We start from the raw sequence: 27618 nt of genomic DNA, 5'->3' as shown, positions 1-27618 counted from the left end.
CACATTGAAGAAGGTAGGAAGTGCAGAAGCATGGTTTGGGAGAGAAACAGATTATGGTCGCTGCAGTGGGGAGAGTTAGGTCTCAGAAAAGGATGAGAAACAAACCAGCACACAGGGGAGCACATGGGAAAACGAATCCCCACAGCAATTGGCTTGTAAAGTGAGAAGGTCCATATTTTGTGAGTTCTTAAACCAGTGGGGCTTAAAGCCTGGAGTTTTAAAGGTCATTATGCTTGGCTTTAGGAGAGCTCAGAGGCCACTGGGACTGCTCTTGAAGAGAAGGCAAGCAAACAATCCATGGACATATGGCATGGAAAGTGTGATCTGAAGAATGCCTGGGGCACACAGTAGTGAGGTTAGTTGCGTTAGTTGCTCATCTTGGAGCATGTCCCAGAGAAGCAGCATAGATGGAGAGACCCCTTTGGAAACAAAGGAGTTAGCTTGCACCATTTCCCTCCCTCACCACTCAGCATAAGCACAGAGCCACCTGTGGAACCAGCATAGCACCCACACTCACTACCTAACTTACTCACATCAAACCCCACCCCCACACACTTCAGAATAACCACCCTTCTCAGTCACACAGTCCCAACACAGTGGGCCCCTCCCCCAACCCAGCCCAAAGTCATCCCAACACCATGTCTCCTGACCCAAGAGCTTTACAAGGCCTTGGATCTGGTGGTGGTGGTGATGAGTCTCATTTCTAAAGCAGGCCAGAGCACACATAGTTAAAACTTACTTTATTCAGGCCAGGGACCAAACACTGCCCACAACAGGCAAAGAGAACCTCTGCAGACAATTGGCCTGAAAATTGAAGTAGCTAGGACAAAATAACAGAGCACATGACGCACACATTGGAGACACTCCTAGAAGCTCCAGGCCCTGGGGAACAGAGGACACTACACTGTAGGGCACAACAGGACCTCTTCTTCATAAAGCCATTACCCTCAAGAACAAGAGACATAGCTGACTTTCCTAACACAGGAGACAGGCTCAAAGACTTAGATAAAATGAGAAGACAGAGGAGTTTGTTCCAAATGAAATAACAGGACAAGGCCATGGCCAGAAATCTAAGCAAAAAACACATAAGTAACATGCCTGATGGAGAATTATTTTTTTAAGATTTTATTTATTTATTCATGAGGGACACAGAGAGAGAGGCAGAGGGAGAAGCATAGACAGATGGAAAAGCAGGCTCCTTGTGGGGAACCTGATGCAGGACTCAATCCCCAGACCCAGGATCACGACCTGAGCTGAAGGCAATGCTCAACCACTGAGCCATCCAGGCATCCCTGTCTGATGGATAATTTAAAGGAATGATCATAATGATGATCTCACTGAACTTGAGAAAAGATGGAGGACATCTGTGAGATGTTTAACACAGAAAAAAGGACTAATACACCAGAGATAAAGGACTCAAATGAAGGGAAACATGCTTGATAGAAAGAACATCAGGTGGGAAGAAACAGAGGAACAAATGAATAACATAGGAGACATAGTAACATAAAGTAATCAAGTGGACACAAGAGAAAAAAAGGAATTACGCAAAATGAGATTTTACTTACATAATAACATTTGTATTATAGGAGTCCCAGAAGAAGAAAAAAGAGAAAAGCAGGCAGAGAATTTATTTGAAGAAAAATAGCTATAAACTTTCCTAATCTGGGGAAAGAAACAGATATCCAGACCCAACGGTCACAGAGAACCCCCAACAAAATCAACCAAATCAGATCCACACCAACACATGTTGTAATTAAAATGGCAAAATAGAGTGATTAAAAATATATATATATTAGGGCAGCCCGGGTGGCTCAGCGGTTTGGCGCCTGCCTTTGGCCCCAGGGCGCGATCCTGGAGACCCGGGATCGAATCCCACGTCGGGCTCCCGGTGCATGGAGCCTGCTTCTCCCTCTGCCTATCTCTCTGCCTCTCTCTCTCTCTCACTGTGTGCCTATCATAAATAAAAAAAATAATAATAATAAAAATAATAAAATTAAAAAAAATAGAATTAGAAGTCTCTCAATAACTGGGACATATCAAGAATAAATCAGGTTGCTTAGACAATCATTAAAGTTTGGGGAAACAACCAAGGGCTAAACAAAGTCAAATGATAAGCTTTCTTTCCTACAAAAGGCCATTCCTTCAAGACTGAAGGATATAAGCTGTTTCTCACCTAATGCATAGAAACAAACAGAGAGTCAAGCAAAATAAGAAGATAGGGGTATGTTCCAAACAAAAGAACAAGATAAAACCCCAGGGGGGAAAGTCTTTAATGAAATAAAGTTAAGTAACTTACCTGATAAAATGTTCAGGGTAATGGTCATAAAGATGTTCACTGAACTTGGAGAATGGAGGAACACAGTGAGAACTTTAACAAAGAGAGAGAAAATATAAGAAAGTACCAAACAGAAGTTAAAGAACTAAAAAACACAATAACTGAACTGAGAAACTACACTAGAGGGGTTCAGCAGCAGACCTGATGAAGCAGAAGAAAGAGGGAAGTGGAACTCACCCAATCAGAGCAGCAAAAAGAAAAAAGAATTTTAAAAAGTGAGACAACACCACACAGAATAACATCTGCATTAGAGGCGTCCCAAAAGGAGAAGAGAAAGGAGAAAGGAGCAGAAAATTTATTTGAAAAAATAATGGCTGAAAACTACCCTAACCTGGGGAAGGAAAAAGACATCGAGATTCAGAAAATCCAAAGAATTTCAAAAAAGATAAACCCAGGGAAACCCACACCAGGACACATTATAATTAAAATGTCAATAGTTAAAGAAGAGGAGAAAAATCTTTAAAGCAGCAAGAGAAAAATAAATCATTATGTAAAGGAGAAAGGTTTCAGGCCAGAAGGAGTGTTATGATGTATTCAAGTGCTGAAAGGGAAAAACATCCAATCTGGAGCACTGTATTTGGCAAGGTTATCATTCAGAATTAAAGGAGAGATAAAGAGCTTTCCAGAGAAACAAAAGCTAAAGGATTAGTTCATTACCACTAAATTGGCCCTACAAGAAATGTTAAAGGAATTTCTTTAAGCAGGGTTAGGGGGTGCAGAGGGAAGGGGGGCGAGCACAAATTAGTAAGAAGAAAACATGTAAGAGTAAAAATCCCAATGGTAAATATATAGTAAAGGTAGTGGGTTAATCATTTATAAAACTATTATGAAGTTTAAAAGGCAAATGTAGCAAAAATAACTGTAACCACAGTAATTAGATAAGGGATATACAAAATAGGGATGCCTGGGTGACTCAGCAATTAAGTGTCTGCCTTCTGCTCAGGGCATGATCCTGGGGTCCTGGGATGGAGTCCCACATCGGGCTCCCTGCCAGGAGCCTGCTTCTCCCTCTGCCTACGTCCCTGCCTCTCTCTCTCTGTTTCTCATGAGTAAATAAATAAAATCTTAAAAAAAAAAAAGGGATATACAAAATAAAAAGATGTGAATTGTGACACCAAAATGCAGTCTATCTTAAGCTGATAACAAGTTTGAATACATTCTAACACTTTATATTTTTACACCTCCCCGTAACTTTCTGTTTTTGATGTCACATTTTGCATCTAATATCAGAGAAATACAAGGGATCATAAGAAATCACTATGAACAATTATATAACCACAAATTTAACAAACTAGAAAAAAATAGATAAATTGATAGAAACATAGTCTTCCAAAACTGATTCATGAAAAAAATAGAAAATTGGAATAAGCCAATTACTGCAAAGGATTTTTGCAGATGAAAACTAGACATTGTAGTGATCATTTTGTAATGAAATGTCAAATCATGTTGTACACCTGAAAACTAATATGATGTATGTCAACTATACTTCAATTTTTAAAAGCTACAGTAGCATAAATGAATTGCAAAACATAACGTGTTTTGAAATAAACAAGTCACAGTAGAATACATACAATATGATTTTACTTATACAAAATTTTAAAAATATAGGCAAAACTATCTAATTTATTGTTTTCGGTTAGATACGCAGTCAGCTTTATTTATTTTTTTAAATAAATTTATTTTTATTGGTGTTCAATTTACCAACATACAAAATAACACCCAGTGCTCATTCCATCAAGTGGCCACCTCAGTGCCCGTCACCCATTCCCCCCCACCTCCCACCCTCCTCCCCTTCCACCACCCCTAGTTCGTTTCCCAGAGTTAAGAGTCTTTACGTTCTGTCTCCCTTTCTGATATTTCCTACCCATTTCTTCTCCCTTCCCTTCTATTCCCTTTCACTATTATTTATATTCCCCAAATGAATAAGAACATACACTGTTTGTCCTTCTCCGATTGACTTACTTCACTCAGCATAATACCCTCCAGTTCCATCCACGTGGAAGCAAATGGTGGGTATTTGTCGTTTCTAATGGCTGAGTAATATTCCATTGTATACATAGACCACAGCTTCTTTATCCATTCATCTTTCGATGGACACCGAGGCTCCTTCCACAGTTTGGCTATTGTGGACATTGCTGCTAGAAATATCGAGGTGCAGGTGTCCTGGCGTTTCATTGCATCTGTATCTTTGGGGTAAATCCCCAACAGTGCAATTGCTGGGTCGTAGGGCAGGTCTATTTTTAACTCTTTGAGGAACCTCCACACAGTTTTCCAGAGGGGCTGCACCAGTTCACATTCCCACCAACAGTGTAAGAGGGTTCCCCTTTCTCCACATCCTCTCCAAAATTTGTTGTTTCCTGCCTTGTTAATGTTCCCCATTCTCACTGGTGTGAGGTGGTATCTCATTGTGGTTTTGATTTGTATTCCCCTGATGGCAAGTGATGCAGAGCATTTTCTCATGTGCATGTTGGCCATATCTATGTCTTCCTCTATGAGATTTCTGTTCATGTCTTTTGCCCATTTCATGATTGGATTGTTTGTTTCTTTGGTGTTGAGTTTAATAAGTTCTTTATAGATCTTGGAAACTAGCCCTTTATCTGATACGTCATTTGCAAATATCTTCTCCCATTCTGTAGGTTGTCTTTTAGTTTTGTTGACTGTTTCTTTTGCTGTGCAGAAGCTTCTTATCTTGATGAAGTCCCAATAGTTCCTTTTTGCTTTTGTTTCTTTTGCCTTCGTGGATGTATCTTGCAAGAAGTTACTGTGGCTGAGTTCAAAAAGGGTGTTGCCTGTGTTCTCCTCTAGGATTTTGATGGAATCTTGTCTCACATTTAGATCTTTCATCCATTTTGAGTTTATCTTTGTGTATGGTGAAAGAGAGTGGTCTAGTTTCATTCTTCTGCATGTGGATGTCCAATTTTCCCAGCACCATTTATTGAAGAGACTGTCTTTCTTCCAGTGGATAGTCTTTCCTCCTTTATCGAATATTAGTTGACCATAAAGTTCAGGGTCCACTTCTGGGTTCTCTATTCTGTTCCATTGATCTATGTATCTGTTTTTGTGCCAGTACCACACTGTCTTGATGCAGTCAGCTTTAAAAGACAAAAGTGGGGCAGCCTGGGTGGCTCAGAGGTTTAGTGCCGCCTTCAGCCCAGGGCCTGATCCTGGACCCAGGATCGAGTCCCACATCGGGCTCCCCACATGGAGCCTGCTTCACCCTATGCCTGTGTCTCTGCCTCTCTCTCTCTCTCTCTCTCTCTCTCTCTCTCTCTCTCTCTCTCCCCCCACCCCTCTCCTCTTTCTGTGTCTTAGGAATAAATAAAATCTTTAAAAAAATTAAAAAGAAAAGAAAAAAGCACAGAAATGATGAGGAAGTTTGATCAAGGAGTGACATACAAGTGCCCCCCCTTTTTTTTAAAGATTTTATTTATTTATTCATGAGGCACATAGAGAGAGAGGCAGAGACACAGGCAGAGAGAAGCAGGCTCTATGCAAGAAGCCCGATGCAGGACTTGATCCCTGGATTCCAGGATCACGCCCTGAGCCAGGGGCAGACGCTCAACCGCTGAGCCATCCAGGCGTCCCACAAGTGGCTTTTGAGGTATAATAATGTTCTATATCATGGCTTGGGTACATTTTATTGCTATTTTTTTTAACTACTTTTTTTCCAGGATGCCTGGGTGGCTCAGCAGTTGGGCATCTGCCTCCAACTCAGGGCATGATCCCAGGATGCCTGGATCAAGTTCTGCATCAGGCTCCCTGTATGGAGCCTGCTTCTCCCTCTGTGTCTCTGCCTCTCTGTGTGTGTCTCTCATGAATGAATAAATAAAATCTTAAAAAAATAAAAAATTAAATTAAATTAAATTTAAAAAGGATGCCTTGGTGGCTCAGTGGTTGAGCGTCTGCCTTTGGCTCAGGGCATGATCCTGGGGTTAGGGGATTGGTCTGCATCCGGCTTCCTGTATGGAGCCTGCTTCTCCCTCTCCGTGTCTCTGCCTCTCTCTGTGTGTCTTTCATGAATAAGTAAATAAAATATTTAAAAACAAATAAACTACTTTTTTCCCCATTCATTTATAAAATATTGAGAACCTACTCTCAGTCCATCCCTGTGCTGGGTGTTGGAGATACAACAATAAACAAGTTAAACAAGTCCTCATTGAGTAGTTTGATAGGAATTAGATTTATGAATACCAATAACCTTTTTTGTAGAAGTAGAAAACTGATTCTAAAACTAACAGGAAAAAGCAAGGAACATGGAATTGCCAAAACAATCTTGAAAAGAATAGTCAAAGGGCTTACACTTCTCAGCTTCAACTTCAACTTCTCAGCTTCAAAATTTACTTCAAAGTTTGATTAATTACAGTAATCAAAACAATATGATATTGGCATAAGAATAAACATATCAATGGAATAGAATGAATAGTCTAAAAATAAGCCCATATATCTATGGTCAGTTGATTTCCAACGAGGGTGCCAAGATCGCTCATTTGGAGAAAGGATAGTCTTTTCAATAAATGGTGCTGGGGCATATTCAAAATCATAAATTTAGGCCTCTACCTCACACCATATACAAAAATTAACTCAAAATGGCTCAAAGATCGAATGTCAGAACTAAAAGGATGAAGTTCTTAGAAGGAAACATAGGTATTAATCTTCATGATCTCAGATTAGCAACAATGTCTTAGATATGACAACTAAAACATAGCCAACCAAAGAAAGATAGATAAATTAGATTTTATAAAATGACTTTGGGAGAGCCTGGATGGCTCAGTCTATTAAGCATCTGACTCTTGATATTGGCTCAGGTCATGATCTCAGGATTGTGGGGTTTAGCCATGCATCCAGCTCCATGCTCAGCAGGCTGTCTGCTTAAGATTCTCTCCTTTTGGGATGCCTGGGTGGTTCAGCGGTTGAGTGTCTGCTTTCAGCTCAGGGTGTGATCCTGGAGTCCTGGGATCAAGTCCCACATTGGGCTATCTGCATGGAGCCTGCTTCTCCCTGTCTATGTCTCTGCCTTCTCTCTGTGTCTCTCATGAATAAATAAATAAAATCTTAAAAAAAAATAAAAAAGATTCTCTCCTTTTCCCTCTGCCCCTCCCCCTGATCATGCTCTCTCTCTCTCTCTCTCTGTCTCAAATAAATAAATTAATTAAATCTTTTTAAAAAGGAAAGTCTTTTATGTAACAAAAAAGAAAAAAGACAAGTCACAACATGGGAGAAGTATTTAAAATCATATTTTGATAGGAGTCTAGATCTAGAACATATCAAGAACACTTATAACTCAATAAAAAAGAAAACAGCTCATTTAAAAATGGACAGGGGTGCCTGTTTCCCCATTTGGTAGAGCATGAGGCTCTTAATCTCAGCTCCACTTTGGGCAGGGAGCCTACTTAAAAAAGAAAAAGACAAAATATTTGAAGAAACATTTCCCCACAGAACATCTATAGATTGCCAAAAAGCACTTGAAAAGATGCTCAACATCATTAGTCACTAGGGAAATGCAAATCATTTTGCATAAAAATCAAAAACCAGGGATCCCTGAGTGGCGCAGCGGTTTGGCGCCTGCCTTTGGCCCAGGGCGCGATCCTGGAGACGCGGGATCGAGTCCCACGTCAGGCTCCCGGTGCATGGAGCCTGCTTCTCCCTCTGCCTGTATCTCTGCCTCTCTCTCTCTCTCTGTGACTATCATAAATAAATAAAAATTAAAAAAAAAAATCAAAAACCAGGGGGGAGGGGCAGGATGGCGGAAGAGCAGGGTCTCCAAATCACCTGTCCTCAACAAATTACCTAGAAAACCATCCAATCATCCTGAAAATCTACGAATTCGGCCTGAGATTTAAAGAGAGACCAGCTGGAACGCTACAGTGAGAAGAGTTCGCGCTTCTATCAAGGTAGGAAGACGGGAAAAAAGAAATAAAGGAACAAAAGGCCTCCAAGGGGGAGGGGCCCCGCGAGGAGCCAGGCTGAGGCCGGGGCGAGTGTCCCCAGGACAGGAGAGCCCCGTCCCGAAGGAGCAGGAGCTGCACCAACCTTCCCCGCGGAAAGGGGCTCCCCGGGAATTGGAGCAGGATCCCCAGAAAGGCAGGGATGCCCTCGGGCTCCCTGGGACAGTAACAGAGGAACTGAGCCCCGGGGAGATGCGCCGAGCTCCCTAAAGGCTGCTGCGCCGAGCTCCCTAAAGGCTGCAGCGCTCGGCGGGACCCGGAGCAGCTCGGAGGGGCTCGGGCAGCGGCTCCGCGGAGGGGGCTGCGCGGCTCCGGGAGCAGCTCAGCGGCGGCGGCTCGGACGGAGGAAGAAGCTCCGCGCGGAGGGGGCGGCGCGGCTCCGGGAACAGCTCGGAGGGGCTCGGGCGGCGGCTCCGCGGAGGGGGCTGCGGGGCTCCGGGAGCAGCTCAGCGGCGGCGGCTCGGGCGGAGGAAGAAGCTCCGCGGAGGGGGCGGCGCGGCTCCGGGAACAGCTCGGAGGGGCTCAGGCGGCGTCTCCGCGGAGGGGGCTGCGGGGCGGGAGCGCGAATCCAACAGCGCAGGCCCCGGAGCACAGGGCGCCGGGACACAGCCCAGGATCCGGCCTCCCCCGGGACAGGCAGAGGCCGGGAGGGCCCAGGACAGCGAGGACGCTCCTGTCCCGAGCTGAGCAGATCAGCGGCCCCGCCCGGGAGCCCCCAGGCCCTGCAGACGGAGAGCCCCGGAGCTACTGCGGGAGCTGACTCCAGGGTCCCAGAGCTGCCCCCGCCACTGTGGCTTCCTCCGGGGGCCTCACGGGGTGAACAACCCCCACCGAGCCCTGCACCAGGCAGGGGCAGAGCAGCTCCCCCAAGTGCTAACACCTGAGAATCAGCACAGCAGGCCCCTCCCCCAGAAGACCAAGGAGACGGACCAGTTCCAAGGGAAGTCAAGGGACTTAAAGTATACAGAATCTGAAGACACTCCCCCGTGTTTTTTTTTGTTTTTTTTGTTTTTGTTTTTGTGTTTTTGTTTTTTTTTTTTTTTTGTTTTGTTTTGTGCTTTTGTTTTCTTTCTTCTTGATTTCTGATTGCTTTTCCCACCCCCCCTTTTTTCTTTTTTCTCCTTTCTTTCTTTTTCTTTTTCTTCTCTTTTTCCCCTTTTTTTTCTTCTTTCTCTTTTTTCTTTTTCTCTTTTCTTTCCTTCTCTCTCTTTTTCTCCTTTTCCCAATACAACTTGTTTTTGGCCACTCTGCACTGAGCAAAATGACTAGAAGGAAAACCTCACCTCAAAAAAAAGAATCAGAAACAGCCCTCTCTCCAACAGAGTTACAAAATCTGGATTACAATTCAATGTCAGAAAGCCAATTCAGAAGCACTATTTTACAGCTACTGGTGGCTCTAGAAAAAACCATAAAGGACTCAAGAGACTTCATGACTGCAGAATTTAGATCCAATCAGGCAGAAATTAAAAATCAATTAAATGAGATGCAATCCAAGCTAGAAGTCCTAACGACAAGGGTTAACGAGGTGGAAGAACGAGTGAGTGACATAGAAGACAAGTTGATGGCAAAGAGGGAAACTGAGGAAAAAAGAGACAAACAATTAAAAGACCATGAGGATAGATTAAGGGAAATAAATGACAGCCTGAGGAAGAAAAACCTACGTTTAATTGGGGTTCCTGAGGGCGCCGAAAGGGACAGAGGGCCAGAATATGTATTTGAACAAATCATAGCTGAAAACGTTCCTAATCTGGGAAGGGAAACAGGCATTCAGATCCAGGAAATAGAGAGATCCCCCCCTAAAATCAACAAAAACCGTTCAACACCTCGACATTTCATAGTGTAGCTTGCAAATTCCAAAGATAAGGAGAAGATCCTTAAAGCAGCAAGAGAAAAAAAGTCCCTGACTTTTATGGGGAGGAATATTAGGGTAACAGCAGACCTCTCCACAGAGACCTGGCAGGCTATATCCAGCTATATCTAGCTATACTAGATACTATACTATATCCAGCAAGGCTCTCAGATCTATACTATACTATACTATACTCCAGATCTATACTATATCCAGCAAGGCTCTCATTCAAAATGGAAGGAGAGATAAAGAGCTTCCAAGACAGGCAGGAACTGAAAGAATATGTAACCTCCAAACCAGCTCTGCAAGAAATTTTAAGGGGGACTCTTAAAATTCCCCTTTAAGAAGAAGTTCAGTGGAACAATCCACAAAAACAAGGACTGAATAGATATGATGACACTAAACTCATATCTATCAATAGTAACTCTGAACGTGAACGGGCTTAATGACCCCATCAAAAGGCGCAGGGTTTCAGACTGGATAAAAAAGCAGGACCCATCTATTTGCTGTCTACAAGAGACTCATTTTAGACAGAAGGACATCTACAACCTGAAAATAAAAGGTTGGAGAACCATTTACCATTCAAATGGTCCTCAAAAGAAAGCAGGGGTTGCCATCCTTATATCAGATAAATTAAAATTTACCCCAAAGACTATAGTGAGAGATGAAGAGGGACACTATCTCATACTCAAAGGATCTATCCAACAAGAGGACTTAACAATCCTCAATATATATGCCCCGAATGTGGGAGCTGCAAAATATTTAAACCAGTTAATAACCAAACTGAAGAAATACTTTGATAATAATACACTTATACTTGGTGACTTCAATCTAGCTCTTTCTACCCTCGATAGGTCTTCTAAGCACAACATATCCAAAGAAACGAGAGCTTTAAATGATACACTGGACCAGATGGATTTCACAGATATCTACAGAACTTTACATCCAAACTCAACTGAATACACATTCTTCTCAAGTGCACATGGAACTTTCTCCAGAATAGACCACATACTGGGTCACAAATCGGGTCTGAACCGATACCAAAAGATCGGGATAGTCCCCTGTATATTCTCAGACCATAATGCCTTGAAATTAGAACTTAATCACAACAAGAAGTTTGGAAGGACCACAAACACGTGGAGGTTAAGCACCATCCTGCTAAAAGATGAAAAGGTCAACCAGGAAATTAAGGAAGAATTAAAAAGATTCATGGAAACTAATGAGAATGAAGATACAACCGTTCAAAATCTTTGGGATGCAGCAAAAGCAGTCCTGAGGGGGAAATACATCGCAATACAAGCATCCATTCAAAAACTGGAAAGATCTCAAATTCAAAAGCTCACCTTACACATAAAGGAACTAGAGAAAAAGCAACAAATAGACCCCACCCCCAGCAGAAGAAGACAGTTAATTAAAATTCGAGCAGAACTCAATGATATCGAGACCAAAAGAACTGTGGAACAGATCAACAGAACCAGGAGTTGGTTCTTTGAAAGAATTAATAAGATAGATAAACCATTAGCCAACCTTATTAAAAAGAAGAGAGAGAAGACTCAAATTAATAAAATCATGAATGAGAAAGGAGAGATCACTACCAACACCAAGGAAATACAAACGATTTTGAAAACATATTATGAACAGCTGTACGCCAATAAATTAGGAAATCTAGAAGAAATGGATGCATTCCTGGAAAGCCACAAACTACCAAAACTGGAGCAGGAAGAAATAGAAAACCTGAACAGGCCAATAACCAGGGAGGAAATTGAAGCAGTCATCAAAAACCTCCCAAGACACAAGAGTCCAGGGCCAGATGGCTTCCCAGGGGAATTCTATCAAACGTTTAAAGAAGAAATCATACCTATTCTACTAAAGCTGTTTGGAAAGATAGAAAGAGATGGAGTACTTCCAAATTCGTTCTATGAGGCCAGCATCACCTTAATTCTGAAACCAGACAAAGACCCCACCAAAAAGGAGAATTACAGACCAATATCCCTGATGAACATGGATGCAAAAATTCTCAACAAGATACTAGCCAATAGGATCCAACAACACATTAAGAAAATTATTCACCATGACCAAGTAGGATTTATCCCTGGGACACAAGGCTGGTTCAACACTCGTAAAACCATCAATGTGATTCATCATATCAGCAAGAGAAAAACCAAGAACCATATGATACTCTCATTAGATGCAGAGAAAGCATTTGACAAAATACAGCATCCATTCCTGATCAAAACCCTTCAGAGTGTTGGGATAGAGGGAACTTTCCTCGACATCTTAAAGGCCATTTACGAAAAGCCCACAGCAAATATCATTCTCAATGGGGAAGCACTGGGAGCCTTTCCCCTAAGATCGGGAACAAGACAGGGATGTCCACTCTCACCACTGCTGTTCAACATAGTTCTGGAAGTCCTCGCCTCAGCAATCAGACAACAAAAAGACATTAAAGGCATTCAAATTGGCAAAGAAGAAGTCAAACTCTCCCTCTTCGCCGATGACATGATACTCTACTTAGAAAACCCAAAAGCCTCCACCCCAAGATTGCTAGAACTCATACAGCAATTTGGTAGTGTGGCAGGATACAAAATCAATGCCCAGAAATCAATGGCATTTCTATACACTAACAATGAGACTGAAGAAAGAGAAATTAAGGAGTCAATCCCATTTACAATTGCACCCAAAAGCATAAGATACCTAGGAATAAACCTAACCAAAGAGGTAAAAGATCTATATCCTAAAAACTATAGAACACTTCTGAAAGAAATTGAGGAAGACACAAAGAGATGGAAAAATATTCCATGCTCATGGATTGGCAGAATTAATATTGTAAAAATGTCAATGTTACCCAGGGCAATTTATACGTTTAATGCAATCCCTATCAAAATACCATGGACTTTCTTCAGAGAGTTAGAACAAATTATTTTAAGATTTGTGTGGAATCAGAAAAGACCCCAAATAGCCAGGGGAATTTTAAAAAAGAAAACCATAAAAAAAATTAAAAAAAAAGAAAACCATAGCTGGGGGCATCACAATGCCAGATTTCAGGTTGTACTACAAAGCTGTGGTCATCAAGACAGTGTGGTACTGGCACAAAAACAGACACATAGATCAATGGAACAGAATAGAGAACCCAGAAGTGGATCCTGAAATGTATGGTCATCTAATATTCGATAAAGGAGGAAAGACTATCCACTGGAAGAAAGACAGTCTCTTCAATAAATGGTGCTGGGAAAATTGGACATCCACATGCAGAAGAATGAAACTGGACCACTCTCTTTCACCATACACAAAGATAAACTCAAAATGGATGAGAGATCTAAATGTGAGACAAGAGTCCATCAAAATCATAGAAGAGAACACGGGCAACACCCTCTTTGAACTCGGCCACAGTAACTTCTTGCAAGATACATCCACAAAGGCAAAAGAAACAAAAGCAAAAATGAACTATTGGGACTTCATCAAGATAAGAAGCTTTTGCACAGCAAAGGATACAGTCAACAAAACTAAAAGACAACCTACAGAATGGGAGAAGATATTTGCAAATGACATATCAGATAAAGGGCTAGTTTCCAAAATCTATAAAGAACTTATTAAACTCAACACCAAAGAAACAAACAATCCAATCATGAAATGGGCAAAAGACATGAAGAGAAATCTCACAGAGGAAGACATGGACATGGCCAACATGCACATGAGAAAATGCTCTGCATCACTTGCCATCAGGGAAATACAAATCAAAACCACAATGAGATACCACCTCACACCAGTGAGAATGGGGAAAATTAACAAGGCAGGAAACAACAAATGTTGGAGAGGATGCGGAGAAAAGGGAACCCTCTTACACTGTTGGTGGGAATGTGAACTGGTGCAGCCCCTCTGGAAAACTGTGTGGAGGTTCCTCAAAGAGTTAAAAATAGACCTGCCCTACGACCCAGCAATTGCACTGTTGGGGATTTACCCCAAAGATTCAGATGCAGTGAAACGTCGGGACACCTGCACCCCGATGTTTCTATCAGCAATGGCCACAATAGCCAAACTGTGGAAGGAGCCTCGGTGTCCATCGAAAGATGAATGGATAAAGAAGATGTGGTTTATGTATACAATGGAATATTACTCAGCAATTAGAAAATACAAATACCCACCATTTGCTTCAACATGGATGGAACTGGAGGGTATTATGCTGAGTGAAATAAGTCAATCGGAGAAGGACAAACAGTGTATGTTCTCATTCATTTGGGGAATATGAATAATAGTGAAAGGGAATATAAAGGAAGGGAAAAGAAATGTTGGGAAATATCAGGAAGGGAGATAGAACATAAAGACTCCTAACTCGGGGAAACGAACTAGGGGTGGTGGAAGGGGAGGAGGGCGGGTGTTGGAGGGGAATGGGTGACGGGCACTGAGGTGGACACTTGACGGGATGAGCACTGGGTGTTTTTCTGTATGTTGGTAAATTGAACACCAATAAAAATTAATTTAAAAAAAAAAATCAAAAACCATAATGACCAGGATAGCTACAAATAGAAAGAAGAAAGAAACCACAGACAATAACAAGTGTTGGTGCGGATGTGAAAAAAGTGGGACCCTTAAGCATTGCTGGTGGTAATGTAAAATGATGCCTCACTGTGGAAAACAGTCTGGTAGTTTCTCAAAAAATTAAATATAGATGATTCAGCATCATCTCTAGGTTCATGCTAAAGAGAATTGATATGTTTACACAAACACATAGATATGAATGTTTCTTGCAGCATTATTCCTGAGAGCCAAAAACAGTAAATAACCCAAACATCCATCAACTGATAAGTGATTAAACAAAATGTATTATCCATAGAATGGAATATTCTTTGGCCATAAAAAGGAATGAAGTACTAGTACACGTTACAATTGGATGATCCTTGAAAACATTTTGCTAAGTGAGAGAATGATCTAATTCCATTTATATGAAATGTCCAAAACAGGTAAATCCATAGAGACAGAAAGTAGATTAGTAGTGGGGCGCCAGGGTGGCTCAGTTGGATAAGAGTTAAGTGTCTGACTCTTGATTTCTGCTCAGGTCATGATCTCAGGGTTGTGAGACTGGGCTCCATGCTGGGCATGGAATCTGCTTAGGATTCTTTATGCCCTTCCCTCTTGCCCTCCCTCATTCCTACAAAAAAATAAATAAATAAAAGTAGATTAGTGGTTGCTAGGGACTATGGTAAGAAAAGAATTTTGAGTGACTGCTAATGAGTATGGGATTCCATTTTGGAGTGATGAACATGTTCTAGGATGAAATGGTAGTGATGGTTATACAACCTTATAAATATACTAACCACTGAATTGTACAACTTAAAATGGTGAATTCTATGGTATGGGAATTATATCTCAATAAAAATAAAAAACAATAGCAAAATGAAAAGGATTTATGATGTTTCCGGCCATATCTAAGCAGGAAGGGATTTTAAATATCATCTGGTTCAACTCTCATTTTAAAGAGAAGAAACTTGAGACCTAGAGGAAGGAAGTGGCTTGTAAAAAGTGACACAGCTAGTCAGCTGATGAATGAGTGTGGGAGCCCAGGACCTTTGCTGCCAGTACAGTGCTTTTTCTTTTTTCTAAATTCCTTAACATGTATGACAATTTTCAGTTATACACAAAAATAGAGCAAATAGCATAAGCTCCTTGTATCCATAACCCAACTTCAATAATCTTCAGAACACAACCAATATTACTTCATCTATGCCATCACCAACTTTCTCCCCTCCCAGGTTATTTCAAAGTGTATCTCAGATCTCACATTACTCATACATAAAGGCTGTAGTACTTGCACATTTTCATATAGTTTTATTTGCATGTTCTATTTCTCACACACATACATACACATACTAAAGAAAAAATAAATGATCCCTGAAAAAATGGTGAGCAAAGAAACTGATAAAGCTTTAAATAAATCTAAATATGCATTCACTGTCTAAGTGTATATTATATTGATGATGAATACATAAAGAAAGTGGAACTAAAGCACCTCATGAAATAGCATGTATGATAAGGTGGTGCTGTATAAAATTAAAGTTTCTTGTATTTTTCAAAAGGAGGTGAGAGATCCTGAGTAACATGTCAGCTCCTGTGCAGTGCACTAGAGAACACATACAAGAATGGTCTTAGAACATTCTCCAGAATAGCAAAAGAACTGGAAACAACCTAAATATACATCAGTAGAGGAATGGATAAAAAATATGGTATATGGATAGTGTAATACTGTGATGTCATTAAAAGGAATAAACTAGATCCATGCAGTTTTGTGTGCACATATCTCAAAAACACATGGATTAAAAACAAGTTTTAAAACAACTTGAATAGTAAATGACATTGATCTGAATCAAAAAGAAGAACTTATCTGCTCATGGGATGGAGAGGGAGAGGGAAGAACTAAGAATGGTGGTTAAAAGGACTTTTAGCTACACTCATAATATTTTATTTCTTCAGAGAAATAAAGATAAAGCTCATAGGACAAAAGTATACAGTTATAAATCTTAGATTGTGGGACGCCTGGGTGGCTCAGCAGTTGAGCATCTGCCTTTGTCCCAGGGCGTGAATCGGGAGTTCTGGGATGAAGTCCCATGTTGGGCTCCCTGCAGGGAGCCTGCTTCTCCCTCTGCCTGTGTCCCTGCCTTCTCTCCATGTCTCTCATGAATAAATAAATGAATAAATAAAATCTTTAAAAAAAACCTTTGTGAGAATAGAAGTGTTTGCTATTTGTTTTCTATATTATCTGTGCTTAAAATTTTTAAAATATCTTATAAATGTCCTTTAAAAAGAAGAATTAAAGAGTCCAAAGAGCACTCTAAAATTTTGGCCTAATGTCATCTATACTATAGAAATATATGCTGTATAAATAATCCCCTCTAATTTTCTTGGAGCTATGCACCTGCTCCATGGAAAGATATCCACCACTTTTGCTCGCCATCGTCCCATTTCTAGATTCTGACAAAGTTGATCTACATTTTCAGATTTCCTCTTCTCACAAATTAACTCCAGAATAGAATTCAGGGTAAGTTAGAAAACAACATTCTATTTGAAGTAGTCAAAGATAACTCACGAATTAAAGAAAAAATGTTTATCTTGCATTTGTTTTTTATACTTTTTTTAAAAGATTTTATTTATTTATTCATGAGACACACACAGAGAGAGAGGCAGAGACACAGGCAGAGGGAGAAGCAGGCTCCATGCAGGGAGCCCGATGTGGGACTCTATACTGGGTCTCCAGGATCACACCCCGGGCTGAAAGCAGAGCTAAACCGCTGAGCCACCCAGGCTGCCCTGTTTTTTATACTTACCATATTTACATTGTCATAGTAAAATGCAAGATAAGTGAGAGAATGATCTAATTCCATTTATATGAAATGTCCAAAACAGGTAAATCCATAGAGACAGAAAGTAGATTAGTAGTGGGGCGCCAGGGTGGCTCAGTTGGATAAGAGTTAAGCGTCTGACTCTTGATTTCTGCTCAGGTCATGATCTCAGTAAATCATAGTAAAATAGATTCTATTTCAGATATGTAGGTTTGTGGACAAGGGTACAGGCAAATGTTAAGTAGACCAAAGGAACTGAAGAAACAGACCCGGTGGCAGAGGCTAAAAAGGGAAGCATCCCAGGGCAAGTTCTGCCATAGTTAGGGTAGATATCAGCCCCGAGGATAAGGGACAGATGATTATTTGACATTTGGGATATAGTAGCCCCATTAAAAGTGTTGGGTGTTGGGTGAGATTAAAGGTCACGCTGTGGCAACAGTGCAATTGCTGTGGTAATCTACTACTTATGTCAGTATTCCAGCAGATATACAGAATCAATATTCTGGTAAAGGGATTTGGTAATGACTAGTCAAAATCTTAAGAAGGGTAGGGTTTTTGTATTGGTCAAGAATTGTTTAGTTCCTATTAATAGAAACTCAACTCACATAATCGAGTGGCATTGACCTCAGATGCAATGTGATCAAGGGTTTAAATGATACACTCAGAACTCAGTATAGGTTTGCTATACTCATGCTCTATAGCAAGTAGCACTCAAATCTCAAATGCTAATGTAACAAGTAATGTCAAAATGTCAATGGCCTATGACAACAAACATTTATTTATTTCATGCTCACAGGTCTGCAGATTGACTATGTTTAGACTAGTTTTGGCTGGATGTGGCTGGGCTCAGGTGGACTCTAGGCTTCAGGTTGGCTACAGATCTACTCCATGTCTTCATCCTGGGATGAAACCAGAAGGATGAACAGCTATCTGTTCTCTTCCTGAGCGAGAACAGGAGATCCAAAATTGTTGGTGGAAAGTAATAAGGCCTCAACTTAGAATGGGCACACTAGTCATTTCCACCCATAGTCTACTGGTCAAAGCAAGTCATATGGCCAAGACCAAAGTCAATGGACATGGATGTAAATTACATTTACTATAGTGGGAGGTGCTGCAAAGTCAAATGGCAAAAGATTAGATAAATGATAGATAGATGATAGATAGATAGAGATGGATAGAGGAGAGAGAGGGAGAGATAGATAATAGATTGATAAATAGGTAAATCTATCTATTTATGTAATTTCAAATTAAGCATGAAGATTGGAAGCAATAATCCTTGCCCCTGCTTGTCTTCCCCTTAATGTAGGCTCTGTTGTCAAAGGCAAGATGGCTGTTAGCTACTCCTGTCTCACTTTCTCCAAGTGTGACAGTCCTAATAGATAGAGAACATCTTTCCAGGTATCTTAAGTTATTTTTTTTTTAAGTTTTATTTATTTATTCATGAGAGACACAGAGAGAGAGAGGCAGAGACACAGGCAAAGGGAGAAGAGGCTCTATGCAGGGAGCCCGATGCGGGACTCAATCCCGGGACCCCAGGATCATGCCCTGGGCCAAAGGCAGGCGCTAAACTGTTAACCACCCAGGGATCCTCTCCAGGTATCTTAAGTTTAAAAAAAAGGTCTAAGAAGGGCTCTGTTTGGGCTGGCGTGGGTTCTACTTATTCCTGAACCAACCACCACAGTCAAGGAAGATAGAGTCCTCTGACTGGCCAACCTAGGCCACAGGCCCATACTTTATTATCTGGGGATTAGGAGGGAGATGAAGCCAACCTTCACAGCTTCACCAGGATCACATCAAACTTTAGAGGGTGCCTAAAGGAACCAATACCGGGAAGACATAGACACCACAGTCTTTAATCTCAATAGGAAACCAGAAGCCTTGGGATGCCTGGGTGGCTCAGTGGTTGAGCGTCTGCCTTCGGCTCAGGGTGTGACCCCAGAGTCCTGGCATCAAGTCCTGCATCGGTCTTCCTGCACAGAGCCTGCTTCTCTCTCTGCCTGTGTCTCTGCCTCTCTCTCTTTGTGTGTGTCTCTCATGAATAAATAAATAAAATCTTAAAAAAAAAAAAAAAAAAAAAGGAAACTAGAAGCCTAGACAAGGAAACCAAGAAAAAACCCAGACCTATGGGATCAATGTGAGAAACTAGGAAGGAAACAGCAGACCTCTGGGCACCAGAATTAAAGCAATGGGACTTAGGCTGAAGCTTGTGTACTTCTCATTACTATTGTGCACTGGGGATGGGCCTGGTAGGGATGTGAAGCTCCGAGAACATCCAGCTTTAAGAGCTAGTGGGAGAGAAAACAGTATGTATTTAGCGGTATTGGTGAAGTTAAAATGCTGTTTTTTCAAAGGTGGAAAGCTAAGTACCTCTGAATCTCAGGGAACAGCTATACAGCTTCAAGATGAAAACATTGGTGCTAGTGAGAACCACAGGGTAAAATGAGCACTGCACTCACGGGTATAAATACACGGGGGCAACGTGGCAGACCTTTTACCAGATACCAGGTGTAGACTCGTGATTCACAACACTCTGTTGGACATTGTCTGATACCTTCATATCGAAAAACGAAATTATAGCTTACTTGAAGTGAGAAATTTACAAGTAAAGTCTTCTCAAAGAGTTGTAAATTTTTTTTTTAAAGAGTTGTAAATTATATCACTTCTTAAATTAACAGAATGAAGTCTAAGTCTTTAGTGTAAAATATGTGCTCAGTAAAAGCAAGGTGAATGAATGAACAAATCATCAGGATTTCTGCCATGAACCAGTTTTGTGGAGGACCTGCGCCACCAATGTGAAAAATATGGGGATAAAAACAGGAAAGAATAAGAAAGAGAGAGTGCCAACCTGAGGGGCAGTGTAGAGAATTGCATGCCATGGAAACGCTAAGGCAGGCAGGTTAAAGTTGGAAGTAAGTGAAGAGGTGACAGCACGGTTGCTCCAAGATGAAGCTGTTGCCTCCAAGGAAGTTCTTCAAAGAAAGCTTTAAAGGGCCCAAGCAGTCCCATGCATGCCCTTCCTGGTTTGATTTATTCTCCCTCCTTTGGGATGGATTACCCTCCATCCTCAAATTCTCAGCCCTCAGAAAGGGATGTGACATTAGCACTTGCCTCTCCATGTTTTTCCAGAAAAAGAGTCAGGTTAGAGTGTGGAAGAAGCCAAGAATCACCTGTGGCCTGATTGTTTGGAGTTATGGAAGAGTGTAGAATGAGCCCTGTTTTTTCTAACACCAGAAAAAATAAGATGTATTGAAGGGTTCTTTGGTCTCAGAGAGCAAAAGCTTGTAATATTTCTGACAATTAATTAGAGATTGTTTGAGGGTGGTACAAACAAAAACTACTGTGTCAAGGATTCAAATTGCATCCAATTTGTCTTTCTCCCCAATCCTGCTCCCTGAGCCAGAGCTCCTATTTGCTGGACAAATAAACTCCAACTGAAATAAAAGTTCTTTTTAGACAAGGGTGAAGGTTGAATGGGAATATTTTAGCTAGATTTCCCAATCAGTAATGGGTGTTTCAATTTCTCCCTGGTCTGAGTCTGATGGAAGTGATGTTTTCCCACCATTAGGCCATGTACTGATCACATGGTGCCAAGTGGGAGGTTTGGGGTCCAGAGCACAAGCCTGGGAGGGGCACACCAGCTGGGTCCTCTCATTGGTAGAGGCACTATAGGGTGACATGCCACAGGACACCTTGTTTTTCACTCAGACTGTTGTTTCAAAAGCAGAATAAAGTGGGTGTTGGGGCAAGCAGGGATTGGGTCATGGCTACACAAAGTTACAAAACCAGCCTTTGGCTGGCATAAGTAGACAGCAATATCTCTCCCAGATACCAGGTTCCCTCTGCCCTAGTTCTAGTCAAAGTTCAGAGACCAGAACTCTCCCTAAAGTGCAGAGCTTGAGATATGCTGGCTCACATATATTATGACACTGTCTTTGGAAAGAAATTCAGTTAGGACACTGGTGAAAAGGTCAAAAAGCAGTGAAATCTCATCCACTTGAACATTGTTAGCAAGCGGTGGCTTTGTGTGAAAGGAGTGGGGCAGAGAGTGCTCTCGCAGCTGCAAATTTTCTCCTCTGTTGGCCATCACAGAAAACAGAAATGGATTTATTGGATGTTTCCATCTATTGTGAAGGAAATCTAAGACTCACTGCCTTTATCACTTAAGAGCTGTCTGTTTAGTTTGGTTTCCTTGTTGTTGTTAGTTACATATACATTGGTTTTTTTTTGTTGTTTTTTTTTTTATTTTTTTTTAATTAACTTTTATTGGTGTTCAATTTACCAACATACAGAAAAACACCCAGTGCTCATCCCGTCAAGTGTCCACCTCAGTGCCCGTCACCCATTCCCCTCCAACACCCGCCCTCCTCCCCTTCCACCACCCCTAGTTCGTTTCCCCGAGTTAGGAGTCTTTATGTTCTGTCTCCCTTCCTGATATTTCCCAACATTTCTTTTCCCTTCCTTTATATTCCCTTTCACTATTATTCATATTCCCCAAATGAATGAGAACATACACTGTTTGTCCTTCTCCGATTGACTTATTTCACTCAGCGTAATACCCTCCAGTTCCATCCATGTTGAAGCAAATGGTGGGTATTTGTCGTTTCTAATTGCTGAGTAATATTCCATTGTATACATAAACCACATCTTCTTTATCCATTCATCTTTCGATGGACACCGAGGCTCCTTACATATACATTGTTATGTTAGCAGTGCACGCACACCACGCTTACCTATGAATGTCAAAGTCGTATCTCACTCACACTCTCCTCAGAACACTTACAGGGAGAGGCACCCGGGTGGCTCAGTTGGTTGAGTATCTGCCTTCAGCTCAGCTCATGATCCCATGGTCCTGGGATAGAGCCCCATATTGGGCTCTTTGCTCAAGGGGAGCCTTCTCCCTGTCCTCTTCGCTCATGCTCTCTCTTTCTCAAACCAATAAAATCTCGAAAGAAAGTAAAAGAGAGAAAGAGAGAGAGAAGGAAAGAAAGAAGAAAGAAAGAAAGAAAAAAGAAAGAAAGAAAGAAAGAAAGAAAGAAAGAAAGAAAGAAAGAAAGAAAGAAAAAGAAGGAAAATTTATAGGGAAAAAAATAAAGGAGGGTTTGGTTAAGGATCACGAGGCAGTAATACGACTGGTTAAGCATTGCACCTTCAAATGTCTAGTGAAAGACTTTAGGCTTGTCAGGCTTGTCAGCCACCTGGGTAGGCAACTTTTTTTCCCTCATAGAAATGGAACCATACAGGGTACGTCCTTTTGTGACTGGTCTATTTCACTCAGCATGATGTCTTCAAGGTTCATCCATGTTTGTCATTAGATTTGTATGGCTTGTTTTCCATTGGTTGAATTGTTTGTTTTGTTTTCTTGCCGAGGACTCAGACTTGAAAACAGGAAAACCATCTGAAAGTTTGCCTGGCCATGGAGTTTCCTTCCCACCACCCTAAAACATACTTATCTTTGCCACACGACATTTTTCAGTGTTTTTTTCCTGCATTGTTCATTACATAATCTCTGTGTTAGTGGCTGCTTCTAGCTTTTAGCATGGGTCCCTCAGGGGGGATTGGAGGGTGTGCACTCCTGCTTCTCCCCCCTCTCCGCCAGCAAAGACTTCAGAGCACAAAAGAAGCCTTTCCTTCCAAGGGTAATTGGACGTGACTCCATACCTAGAGGGCAGGCCACGCCTATCTTCCTCTCTAAGTACGGCTGGCTCTTAACACGGCTTTTTGTTTGTTTGCTCTTTATAATTATTAAGTAGTACATTCACATGGTTAAATATATACACAGTTGGAATGTGCAGTGAAAAATAAATCTCCCTCCCACCCCTAACAGGCTCCCTTGTTCCCCTTGCCAGCGGTCAACACTGTCACCTTGTCTACCCCTCCAGAGACAATTCCATGTAAACAAGCACACAGGTGCCTTTTTCACGCAAAAGATACCACCTTATACCCACTAATCTGTATCGTGCCTTCTGGAAAAACACAGAAAAGTAAGAGGATAAAACACAGTTTCATTGTGTTATGAATTGATGAGAATGTTTAGTCATAATTGTTTCTTTTTTCCTTAGATAAATGAAATGAAATGTTATAGACAAAACTGAAATATTCTACAACCAGAAAAAAGCAGAAAATTCTATGACCTTCACAGCCAATCCTGTTTCCCTCTCCTCCCCATCCCCAGGGTTGAGCAGTATCATAAATTTATTATATCCTTTCAGTAAATTTCTATATTTTCACATTTGTGCATATATATGTTAATGAACAATTTTGAGTAATTTTTCAATTTACATAATAGCCATGTTTAATATTCATTCCCTCAATTGACAGACATTTAGATTTTTTTAGACTTTTCCTCCCCAAATAATGATGCAGGAAGTGTTCTCTGCATATGTTTTTGTACACACATGTGAAGGTATGTTTAGGATAATTCTGCAGAGGTGGGTTCCCTAGAGCAAAGGATATGTGCATTTTTAATTCTGATAGATTGTTCCAAAGAAGTGGTATCACTTTTTACTTCCACTAACTAGTACCTGTTTCTCCATACCCTCTCTCACACAGTAATTTATCCAAAAATTGTTCATCTTTACTCATCTATTAGGCAAAAAAAAAAATTGAATTTACATACTCTTATAATTTGAATTTACAGGTTTTGTTTTGCTGAAAATGAGGTTGATCACTTTTTTATGGTTTGAAAGCCATGCATATTTCTTCCTTTTTGATTTTTTTGAAGCTCCTTTGCCCACTTTTCTTTTGAGTTAAATGGTCTTATTGACTTCCAACTGTACTTTGCATGTACAAATGAAAATGAGCTCTTTCTCATGATGTACACAACAGAGATTTTCCCAGTTTACTGCTAATATTCTGATTTGCCTTATTATTTTTGTCACATGGAAATTTTATTTTGTATGCCGTCAACTTTATCTGTCTTTACAAATATTTTAAAGTGATGGTACATCTATAGCTTCCTCTTCCTCCTCTTTCACTCTTCCCTTCCCGTTTTCTCCAAATACCAAAATTAATCTGATACCATTCTAACCAAAATCGTACCTCAGATTCCTGGATCTCAGGAAAGATCAGCAGCAGAAGTTACCCAGAGATCACCCAAGTGAACCCTGGGGGTTTGACATAAGCACAGAGGCTCTAGCTGGCTTTGCCTCAACTCTGCCCTGGTGTATATTTATAGAGTGTCCTAAATCAATCTCAAGCAGTGACATTTCTGGGACTTCTTACAATCTAGGGGTGCCCTACAACCAAGCTGGTCTGCTTACACTGCTTCTGCCCTAGTCTGACCTCCACCCTTGGAGGCATTGCAGGGAGGCTGGCACATGGGAGGCCAAGATCACAGTGACCTATTGCTTTTTTTTAATTCTTTTCAATTCCTTCAAATATTCCCCCTTGGAGCCAGGTTTCTCACTGTCAGAGAAAACAAGAATGAACTTTCTGATGTCCACTGGAATCAGAAGATGGTTATGTGTGAACTCATGATTTCCAATCCCTAGAATACAGATGTATAGCTGTGTGCACAATTGTGAGTTTGCTTTTGTGTATTCTTCAAAGGTTACACACACACACACACACACACCTTTTCATATTCATTGAAGTTTTCTTCCCTCCTTTGTGAACACAAAGCCAGCTATTTCCTTTGCCCTCTTCACATCTCTTCTATCATGAATACAAAGAGCTGCACAAAATATCATTAGTTAAGCACTGCTTTGGCGGGGGGGGGGGGGGGGGGGGGTTAAAAAATAAGACTGAAGAGAAAAACCAAAACAGAGTGGGGGGAATGGGGTAACTGGGTGACGGGCATTAAGGAGGGCATGTGATGAGATGAGCACTGGGTGTTATGCTATGTGTTGGAAAATTGAATTTAAATAAAATATTTTAAAAATTAATTGAATTAATTTAATTTAAATTTAAAAGTAAATAAATAAAAGTAAAAAAAAAATCTAAAAAGCTCATGAGTTGTTCTGGCCTGAGTGGTGCATTCCTGAGAGGCTTTTTGCCTTCCATGGAACTTCTCAGGGGGCTGACCTTCTGCACCTTCTACAGGCCCTTACATGAGTGCATCCTCCCTAGAAACATCTACCCCTGAGCTCTTTCTTCCCTCCCACAGATGCTTACTGAACTTTTAACACCTGTCAGTCACAGGTGCTGGGTACAGGCAACCAGCAGTGCCCTGGTGCTGTAGCCTTTGGACACAGATATACAACCTAATGGACAGAACGTAGTGAATCACTAAATAAAGCAGTGCCCTTCCTTCCAGAAGCCAACCCTCACCAGAAACGGGGGCTATTCGCAGATACCTACTGTAGCCTCAAGAAAAAGTGCTTTTCTCTCTCCTGCTGGAAGAGAGAGCTTTGAAGTACTCTGATCCCCTTGGCTCCCTGGATCTTCACACGGTGAAAGAGAAGACCTGATCCAGATTAGAATTGGGGGCTGGCCTAAGAGCCCAGAGCAGGCGGTGCTGCTGTGGGAGAAGAGACTATGAGGGCAGGCCAGCCCATCCATTCTGGTCTCACCTTCTTCCCCAGGAATCCAGACTCCTGTTCTGCTCTAGACAAGACAGCAGACTGATGGTGGCCCTGCTTCCAAAAGGGATCTGACTGATACTGTATCATATTCATTCCTTTAGCACTGCAGTCCTGTTCTGTATTTTGCTCTCTTAACTTCAGATGGTCCTTCTAGTTCTTTATATTTGTAGGCACAGGCTCATAGGCACACAAACCCATGGGGCAACCCATCGTGGACCAGGTATATGAGGGACAGTCCCCACCCTTAAAGAGCTAGTGTTTCAAGAGGCAAAACAGTGGGGTGCCTGGGTAGCTGAGTCAGTTAGGCGTCTGCCTTCAGCTCAGGTCATGATGGGGGGGGAGGGGGGGTCCTGGGATTGAGTCCCACCTGGGGAATCCCTGCCCAGTGGGGAGTCTGCTTCTCCCTCTCCCCCTACTCATACTTGCTCTCTCTCTAGTGCTTTCTCTGTCTCAAATAAATAAATAAAAATTTAAAAGAAAAACCAGAAGAAGAAGAAGGGAAACAGAAATGCAGACCCCTGCGTTGGTAGTAAGGAGGGCACCTCCGGAGGTATTAGCAAAACCACCCTGGGGAACTTCCTCGAACCCTCTCCTCTCCTCTCCTCTCCTCTCCTCTCCTCTCCTCTCCTCTCCTCTCCTCTCCTCTCCTCTCCTCTCCATAGTGAAGGTTGTCAAGGAAGAGTGAAGTTAGGGACACGTTTGGAGGGAGAGGGGAAGAGAAGTAGCGGAAACCCCTGACACTCCTAGTCTCTAACCTAGGGCGGAGCAGAGTCCGCGGAGGGAGAGGACCCGGAGGGGCAGGAGACCCCAGGGGAGGGGACGCAGCTGAGGAGCCGGGAGGTGGAGCCGCTGGGGCCTATCTAGGGGCCCAGTGGCTCGGTTTGCGCTTTTCTTCAGCAAACTCCGCAGCAGGAGGAGGAAGGAACAAAGAGAAATGAGAGCGCTAGGTCAAGGTGGGGAGGGAACCGTCCAAGGCCCCACGGGGGGGGGGGGGGGCCGCTTTGAATGTACGAAAGCTTTATGCATATAGATGCAAGAGACCCTTATTTTTCTAAAGATTTTATTTATTTATTCATGAGAGAAACAGAGAGAGGCAGAGACACAGGCAGAGGGAGGAGGAGCCCGATGCGGGACTCGATCCTCAGACCCCAAGGCAGGCGCTCAACCACCGAGCCTCCCAGGCGCCCAGCAAGAGACCCTCGTTACCCTGCGGGGCAGGGACGAGATTGCCTGAGGGCTCTGACAAGGCCCTGACCCGGCCCTGACCCGGTGGGAGAGGCAGTAAGGTGTTTCCTCGGAGGTCGGGCTGCGAGCCCCGCTCTGCCCCCGGCGGGCTGCCGGCGCTGGGGTCCGAGGGGGCCCGGCCTGGCGGGGGGCCCGGCCCGGAGGAGGGAGCGCGGGAGGCGAGGTCAGGAAGGCACCGCGCAGGGCCGAGGCTGGGGGAGGCCGCGGCGCGGGAGCCGGGCTGTGGGGCTGCGCGGGACGAGTCCACAGCGGCGGCCACCTGCTGTCGCCGAGGGACGGGCGAGGAGGAGGCGGCCCGGGCCCCGGCGGTGGGCCGGGGTAAGGACTGCTGCCGGGCTTGCAGGGCAAGCTCTGGGATGGAAGAGCTGCAGGCGGGAACCACCCCCCACCT

At 42.3% G+C, this 27618-nt stretch overlaps 1 protein-coding gene across 3 annotated transcripts in view; it reads right to left on the bottom strand.

Moving 5' to 3' along the window:
* The window catches only part of ADIPOR2 (adiponectin receptor 2), a 138062-nt gene extending 113483 nt beyond the window's left edge, over nucleotides 1-24579 (bottom strand). Inside the window, exons 1-2 of one of the 3 annotated variants that reach the window (XM_072766336.1) lie at nucleotides 24499-24579; nucleotides 2297-2368 (exon numbers count right to left, since the gene is read on the bottom strand). The gene's annotated coding sequence lies outside the window, so the exon portion shown is untranslated. Of the gene's footprint in view, nucleotides 1-2296; nucleotides 2919-24498 lie in introns of those variants that run through there. The other 2 variants (XM_072766337.1, XM_072766334.1) reach the window with 2 other exon arrangements.
* Nucleotides 24580-27618: the final 3039 nt, after the last annotated feature.

The sequence above is a fragment of the Vulpes vulpes genome, chromosome 8 (assembly GCF_048418805.1).
Source record: "Vulpes vulpes isolate BD-2025 chromosome 8, VulVul3, whole genome shotgun sequence".
NCBI lineage: Eukaryota > Metazoa > Chordata > Mammalia > Carnivora > Canidae > Vulpes > Vulpes vulpes.
This window is presented reverse-complemented; position numbering and strand designations above follow the sequence as displayed.